Here is an 8,939-nt window from a genome sequence, read left to right on the forward strand (position 1 = left end):
GCCATGTATCACCACAAGTGTCACACCCTACACTTGGTAAGGCGTGATTGGCACCCGGCACCTTACGGAAACCGAGCGAACCAACTTATAACTTACATCCTTTGAGTCTCAAATGGAAAAAATAGGATCGAGAGGCTAAATACAAGCATAATATCATGCATGAGTATATGTACATTGCACCCATGATGCCAACATTACTATCGTCACACTTTGAACTAAGCCATACATAGGAACTGTCTGCAAAGCCTCTAAGAACATGACGGAAGTATACAAGTCGGGACAGGGCCCCCGACATACCCTGAACAAAATCATACATATATATATATATATATATATATATATATATATATATAGACTCGGTAGCGCTCCAGGAAGAGATGGAGCTCACCAATCAGAGCTGGTACCTGAAGGCATCCTACTATGGAAGATTCTTGTCTCGTCTATCTACATATGCGGGCATGAACGCAGCGTCCACAAGAAGGGACGTCAGTACGAACAATGTACTGAGTATGTAAGGCATGAATAGTAACATATTAAGAAATACCGAACATGGGAAATAATATAATGAATGTATGAGGATAAGTAACATAAAATGGATCAGCTTGTGCCTTTGAATGCCCTTTTAAGGCGAATGTCGTGCATGCTTAGATTTTAAAAAAAAAAGACTTTTCCATACATATCCAGATATAATATCTCGTCTGGCCGTTAAGGCGCGGTAATATATATACATATATATAGCATCTTATATGGTGTTATCTTACCCGGCCATATAGGCTCGGTGCTATCTTACCCGGCCCTTTCGGGACTCGGTGCTATCTTATCTGGCCCTTTTAGGACTCGGTATTATCTTACTCGGCCCTTTCGGGACTCGGTGTTATCTTACCCGTCCCTTTCGGGATTCGATGTTATCCCGAGCTGATCAGTGGATGCAATGCATACATACATACATACATACATACATACACATAAAAATACATAAATGAAATCAACATCATCATTAGCATTACCATTATCATCATCTCAATCCTTGAAGGATCAACCATTGCAAGATGAAATCAACGATGTCACGGGAGTCTCGAGAATCATAAACTTAGGTAGCTCTGGAAATAGAATCGTTATCATCGCTATATCTCACCTCGAAGGAACGAGTAACATGAGGTGAGACCATCAACAATAAGTACAGTTAAGGGATTCATGGAATGGCTCAATAGTCTCATAATGCCTTCAAATCATAGCTTCGGAGTTTCAAAAGAAGAGAATCATCATCATCGTCACAATCATCATAGAACATATTCCATTTGGCATCATAAGAGGCTTTAAGAGTCATGAACGTCGAGCCTTTGAAAACAAGGCGGTTATGGAAACATTTATGGAATCATAACATAGGAATCATGCCTTTGAAAGAAAAGGACGAGCCTTAACATACCTGTTCGAAATTTGGGAATTTTTACCTGGTTTGGGCTAAAACGTTGGCTTGGGGGTTTGGGGAGAATTCTCCAGAATTTTGCAGAATATTTGAGGTGTTTGTTGGGGAAAATAAGGGGTGGGCCCCTTTAAATAGTGGTCCAGGATCTGCCTGGACCGACTTAAAATTCCTTCAGCGCGATCGCGTTCCCTTTGCAGGCCTAATTTTTCTGACTGCGCGTTTGTTCAGTAAAAAGGTCATAAATCTTGATCCCGATATCGTGTGAGGGCCCACGACCTATGGTTGGAAATATCTTTCAATTATATACAACTTTAATTCTTGGTGTTTGTCCAAATTCTAAACTAATAATAGCATTGTGGCCCCTCCAAGTCAGATTATCCGAAAATGTTTCCTTAAATCGTCCTTTTGGAGGGCTTATGCCCATATTTGGCTTATGGGTCCTTCTTAGGACTTGCTCAACTTTTCATGTACTACTCATATATCTTTTCATGTGTCCTTTATAAATCTCCGGCGTGTGGTCCCCACTTAGCTTACAGCCACGAGGGATTTCCATCAAGTGACATATGAACCAATTCACCCCATATGGCCTTCAAATGTCATACGTATACCATTATTATACTCTTATAATATAATATTTCTCCTTAATCCTCGCATAACTTTTCTCTTCTTCAGGCCCATACTAAGCTGTCTACAACCTTGGTAGCGCGAAATTTTTCGGGGTGTAACAATAAGAGACTGTGCAACAAAATGGAATTGAGGTTAGTCGCTTTTATATTTTAAATGAATAATTTCTACAATTTCATTTCGACTTACTCATAATAAAGTTGAATATCTGGGAAATTTAACAAGATATGTGTCGATGCCAATTTATCCTCCATTTGATTCAACGGTCTCACATGTCTTTTTGACCCATCACCTACTTGATTGAAGATCAATATCAGCTCTGGCAAAGAATTATTCAAACCTTTATCATAGTGTCGATTAGGCTTGTTTTTCAAACAAGACACATCGTTCCGAAAGTAGTAAGAACAGAAATGGGTTGTTTCCTTGGCAAGGTAAACTTCGCACATTAAGCCTTCCACTTTCGATTTTTGCTTGATAGCCCTTTTTAACTTACCAATAGACCTGCATTTATACTGTGTTATATATGATATTTTTCAAAAAAAGTGATTATATAGGAATAAAAAGTTAGTCATTACCTCACGAAGGGATACATCCACCTATATTGAACTGGACCTCCGAGTCGGGCTTCTTATACAAGGTTAATTGCAAGATGTTCCATCACATCAGAGAACCCCGGTGGAATAATCTTCTCCAATTTGTTTGTGATAATTGGAATATTATGATCCATCCGAGAAAGGTTCTCTTCCCTCAACATATTGAAACACAAGTCTTTGAAGAACAAACTAATTTCTATTATAGGTTTTCAGATTCGTTCAGTCAAGCCACTAAATGAAATGGGGAGTAAAATTTCCATGAAAATGTGATAGTCATGACTTTTCATCCCATGTATCCTCCCTTGGTTCATATCAACGCGTGTTCCAAAATTCGATGCATGCCCATCTGCATCTTCAAGTTCTGGACCCACTCACAAATCTTTTGCTTCTGCTCGGTTGTGAAAGAATAGCTAGCCTTAGGCTTTAAGAACCGTTTCTATTTCGGCTACAACTCTAACTCTTTTCATCAACAATACTAAGGCAAGTCTACTCTAGCCTTAACATTATCTTTGGTCTTTCCCTTCACATGCATCACTGTGTTAAATAAATTACAAAGTAATTTTTTTCAATGTGCATGACACCAAGATTATGTCGCAGAAGATTATCCTTCTAATATGGCAACTCCCAAAATATTCTCTGCTTTATCCAATTATGGTAAACCCCATACCCATCGAATCTGTACGATTTTTCTTCAGTAACCTTTGGGAGGTTCTGAACTCTCTCCAAAATATCCTCACCAGAAAGTACTGGAGGTGGACAGTATAGTTCAATTGTATACTTCATTAATGCATTTTTCATTCTTCTATAGGGATGATACATCGGTAAGAACCGATGGTGACAATCAAAGCATGAATTTTTGTTTGCTATTTTTTTAAAGTGAAGGACTTAGTATTCTCCATACAGTGAGACATGCTAACTTTCTGGTTGTCATCCACCCAAAAAACATCCCGTACGCAGGAATATCATTAATAGTACACATTAAAGCGGCCCTCAAATTAAAATTCTACTTAAGCGAAACAACATTTGTCTCAATCCCTACAACACACATGTTACACCTCATAGTTTTGTATGTTGAGATTCGTCGTTGTTAGTTGTCCTTGTTACACCTCATAAATTTTTGTGCCATTTGTGTCATAAGTAAACTAAAGTAATCTCGGAGAGATCCTGGAACCCCTATAAGGTTAATAAAGAGTTTTAACAATAGTTAAGCATGTGCCATAAGGTTTTGGGGTTAAGTGAATCAGTGTTATAACCCGTACTTTAGGGCTTAAACTAGGAGTGCTTAATGTGCTAAAGAGGAATTTTTTTAAGGTAATTTAATCATGTAATATTTGTATCTTAAGTTTTAAACTCAAGCACATTGTAAAATAAAAGTCGGCGAAAAGTATCGCAAGTTACGTTCATAAATTTTGGTGAAATTGGGTCTAATGTTATTGAGATTTTCTCCTAATGTACTTAGACTTACGGGATGATCTACTTATCAAATTGAAGATCTACGAGTCTAGTTTCCAACACATTAAAGCATTCATCCATACGACATCAGAATAGACAGATATTCACATTTTTATGAGACTGGGTAGTCAGCCTCGCTAGGACCCACATAGGCGGTGGTTGACTTATGTGCTTGTATATATATGTATATCAAAGTTATGTTTCATTCATTTCCACACCCAACTGATACAGTGACCTCTCCAAATCCTCCCTACACCTTCTAAACTCAATTACATCAAATCAATTAGAATTTCCATCCTAGAATTAAGGAACTAGTAAGGAAAACATAGTAATAGTACTAGGTGAGTGGCTGCGTGTTTGAGGTCGAAGCTGAGGATTTGTTTCGTGATTCTGAGTGTTCAAGGTAACAACACAACCTTAACTTTGTTATTAAGTCATGTATGGAAGGATTTGTTGGTTTTAAGGTGAAGAAAATATGTTTTGTAAGGCATAAAGTGAGTTGTTGAAGTGGTTGCCTTGTAGATTGATTTTGGATGCGATTTTGAAGAGATTTTTACTTGTTTATATGATTATATCTTATAGTTGTTGATGTTGATGATGTGTATGTTTGTAGGCTGTTTTGGAGTTGGATTGGAGTAAGAAATATAGGGGAAATGCTGCTCGAATTTCGTTAAGTTACCTACTCATTTAGAATGGATTGTAAGAGTTGAATATGGTTTGATTATGGTGTATGTTGCCTTGTTTGTAGAGTTACAAGCTCGGGAAGAAAATGTTGGGCGTATAGGTAGACGACAAGGTATGTTAAGGCTATCCTTTCTTGCATTTTGGCATGATCCTTATGATATGAACGAACGAACGAATGAACGAATTTCCATATCACTCTACTCATAGAAGCATTAGGAGTACTCTAATCTTTGATATTCATGTGCCCCTTTTATTATTATTCCTTCTGTTCATGGATCCTGAGATTACATATATTGATGATAATAGCTCAAACATGTTTATCGGAGGTAGCACGACTTTATGTCACTCCGAGAGTTCTATTTATTCATCTTACTTATGCATTGCATTCATTTACACATATGCACATTGACCCATGTCTAGAAGGCATTATATATATATATATATATATATGGGGTATGGGGAAAGAGATAGGCGTTATATACACACCACCACCTGATCAGCTGGTATACGATGATGATGATGATGCCCACAGAGGGGTCGATATGATATGATATGATATGATATGATATGATGGGATGCCTTCAGAGGCTTGATGATGATATGTGCACATATTTACATACAACCTCATTTTTCATATGCATAAGCATGATACTTACATATTTCATGATTCTCAGAGGTATACAGAGATATACAGATTGCATACGCATATGCATAACATTATGTATTTCATGACCTATAGAGATATTCAGTCTTACAGGTTGATTCTTATGCCTCATGTTTCCTTTATGCCTCATATATACTCTTTTCATGCCTTACATACTGAGTACATTATTCGTACTGACTCTCCTATTGCTTGGGGGGCTGCGTTCATGCCCGCAGGTTCAGGTAGACGGGCTGACGGTCCCGCTCAGTATGATCTCCACTCAGTAGTTGCTGATGTGCTCTACTTGATCCGGAGTTACTGTCTTATTTTTTGTACAACATTTTTGTGTAAATAGGGGTATGACGGGGCCCTGTCCCGTCCTTTCTACAGTGATGCATTCTCATACAGGTCTGTAGACAGTTGTATGTAGCTAGAATACTATGTAGCCTTGTCAGCTTCCATGTTGTTGTATGGTTGTCCATAGTAGCCTTGTCGACTCGCACTTTGATGCCAACATGTTTATATTCAGTTGATCTTTATAAGTGTTGCTTCTATTTGGTTTGCTTTCCATATATGATAGTAGAATATTATCTGGAGATCTATGTGGCTTATCTATATTCATGTCTACATAACGAATGCATGCTTGGGAGTATCTGACAAGTATAGCTCGGGCACTTGTCATGGTCCATCAGTTTGGGTCGTGAAAAATTGTATCAGAGCAGTTCTGTCCTAGGGTTATCTACATACAGTGTCCGGTAGAGTCTTGTTTATGGTTGTGTCGCGCACCACACTTATAGACAGGAGGCTGCAGGACATTCAGGATGTTGTCGTTCTTTCGTATCTTAGACCGTGCGATAGAGCTGTGTTATAAGGACTTGCTTCTTACTAATATGTTATGAAGCTACAGCCGCCCTGAAGAGAAAGTCACGGATAGGTGAGGCTACTAGCCGTTCCCTATGGGCTACGAGGGCTAGGGGCGAGTCTCAGAGTGAGTCTCCATCGTAGACTAAGCATACCCCGCTCTCTCCAGGGGGTCTCAGAGAGTCACCAGCTCTAGCACCTGCTCCAGTGCCCCAGTTCCTCAGCTAGACGCACCGGGTCAGGAAATGTAAGATGTCATTCAATTGTTGACCAGGTTGGTAGCTGCTCAGGCTCGACGTCAGGGGGTTGGTGTTGACTATGCAGACCGAGCAGTTAGTGCTAGGGTCAAGGATTTCCTTAATTTGGACCTCCAGAGTTCTTTGGTTCGAAGCAGAATGAGGACCCCCAGGACTTTATCGATAGGATGCAGAGGACGTTGAGGGTAATGCATGCTAATATGACTGAGTTAGTGGATTTGGCTTCTCATAGACTTCGTGATATTGCGATACAATGGTATGTGACTTGGGAGTTACCTAGAGGGGAGGATGCTCCACTAGCGGTTCGGCGAGAGTTTTTAGAGGCTTTTATTCGCCATTACTTGCCGCCAGATATTCGACGGGCTCGTGCAAATAGGTTCTTAAACATTAGGCAGGGGAACATGAGTGTCCGAGACTACAGTTTACTTTTTTATTCCTTGGCTAGATATGCCCCAGCTGTGGTGGCTGATATGGAGGACCAAGTTCACTGATTTTTGGTTGGTTTAGGGCAGCATCTGATTGATGACTGTATGACAGCTGCACTCCAGATAGTTATGGAAATTTCTCGTATATAGATATAAGCACAGAACCTTAAGGAGCGTAAGCGACAGCGAAAGATGGAGCGTGAGCATGACCGAGGCCATGGTAAGAGGGCCAGATATTTAGATGTTGCTAGTGAGTTCAGAGGAGGTCGGAGGCAGCAGCATTTTAAGTATCCGGCCCATCCAGCGGCCAGTGCGCCTCCTCAGTTCTCAGGCAGGAGGTTTGATTGATCTACTTATTCAGGACCTGGTCAAAGTTCTAGGGCATCCAATTCACAGTACAGGAGGAATTTTGGTCAGATAAGGCCGCCATTACCACGTTGTACTCTGTGTGGTAAGTTGCATGCTGGACAGTGTCGTTTGGATTCTGATGTGTGTTATACTTGTGGCTATCCCGGCCATATTATGCGAAATTATCCGACTATTGTTGGTAGAGGTACGGTTCAGCCAACAAGATTTGTAGTTGGTTCTTATTCATCTGTAAGCCCTCCAGGACACGGTTCACAGGCACCAACAGGTCGTGGTAGAGGCAGAGGTGCAATATGTAGCTCTAGCGGTCCTCAGCACTGCATCTATGCACTAGATGGTCAACAGGATCACGAGTCGTCTCCTGATATGGTTACAGGTATATTCTCAGTTTCCTCTTATAATGTGTATGCGTTGATTGATCCCGGATCTACCTTATCGTATATTACTCCATTTATTGCTGGTAAGTTTGGGATAGATCCTGAGTCAATTAAGCCTTTTGAGGTGTCTACACTAGTTGGAGAACCAGTGATAGCTATACGAGTATATAGGGGTTGTGTAGTCGTAGTCTGTAATCACCATACTATAGCAGATTTGATTGAGTTAGATATGGTAGACTTTGATGTCATTTGATAAATTACAGGGTGCCAAATGCTTTTCAAAGATAGATTTGAGATCGGGATACCATCAGGTTAGGGTGAAGGAGAAAGATATTCTAATGATGGCATTCAGGACTAGATACAGACATTATGAGTTCCGTTTTATGTCATTCGGGTTGACTAATGCTCTAGTTGTATTCATGGATTTGATGAACCGTGTATTCAAACCTTTTCTAGATCTGTTTGTGATCGTATTTATAGATGATATTCTGGTTTACTCACCATCAGAGGCTGAGCATACAAATCATTTACGTGTGGTGCTTAAAGTTCTTTGGGATAGAGAGTTGTATGCGAAATTCATTAAATGTGACTTTTGGTTGAACTCTGTGGCTTTTCTTGGTCATATTATTTCAGATGAAGGAATTAGAGTTGATACTCAGAAGATTGAAGCTGTGAAGACTTGTCCAAGACCCACGACACTGACGGAGGTACGTAGTTTTTTGGGTCTGGCAGGTATTACAGGAGGTTTATAAAGGGATATTTTTCTCTTTTATCTCCATTGACAAAGTTGACCCAGAAGTCAGCTAAGTTTCAGTGGACAGACGCTTTTGAGCGGAGTTTCCAGACACTGAAGGATAAGTTGACTTCATCACCCGTTCTAACTTTGACCCCGAATAAACAGATGGCTATGTGATTTATTGTGGCACTTCAGGTGTTGGGTTGGGTTGTGTGTTGATACAGCACGGTAAGGTTGTTCCCTATGCTTCTAGGAAATAGAGGAAGCACGAGAAGAATTACCCGACCCATGATCTTGAGTTAGCTGCGGTAGTTCATGCCTTAAAGGTGTGAAGGCATTATCTATACGGTGTTCATGTTGATATCTATACCGATCATAAGAACCTCCGGTATATCTTTAAGTAGAAGGAGTTGAACTTGCGCAAGAGACGATGGCTAGAGCTATTGAAAGACTAAGATGTTGATATTCTGTACCATCCTGGAAAGGCAAATATGG

This window comes from Lycium barbarum, chromosome 7 (genome assembly GCF_019175385.1).
Source record: "Lycium barbarum isolate Lr01 chromosome 7, ASM1917538v2, whole genome shotgun sequence".
In the NCBI taxonomy this organism is placed as follows: domain Eukaryota; kingdom Viridiplantae; phylum Streptophyta; class Magnoliopsida; order Solanales; family Solanaceae; genus Lycium; species Lycium barbarum.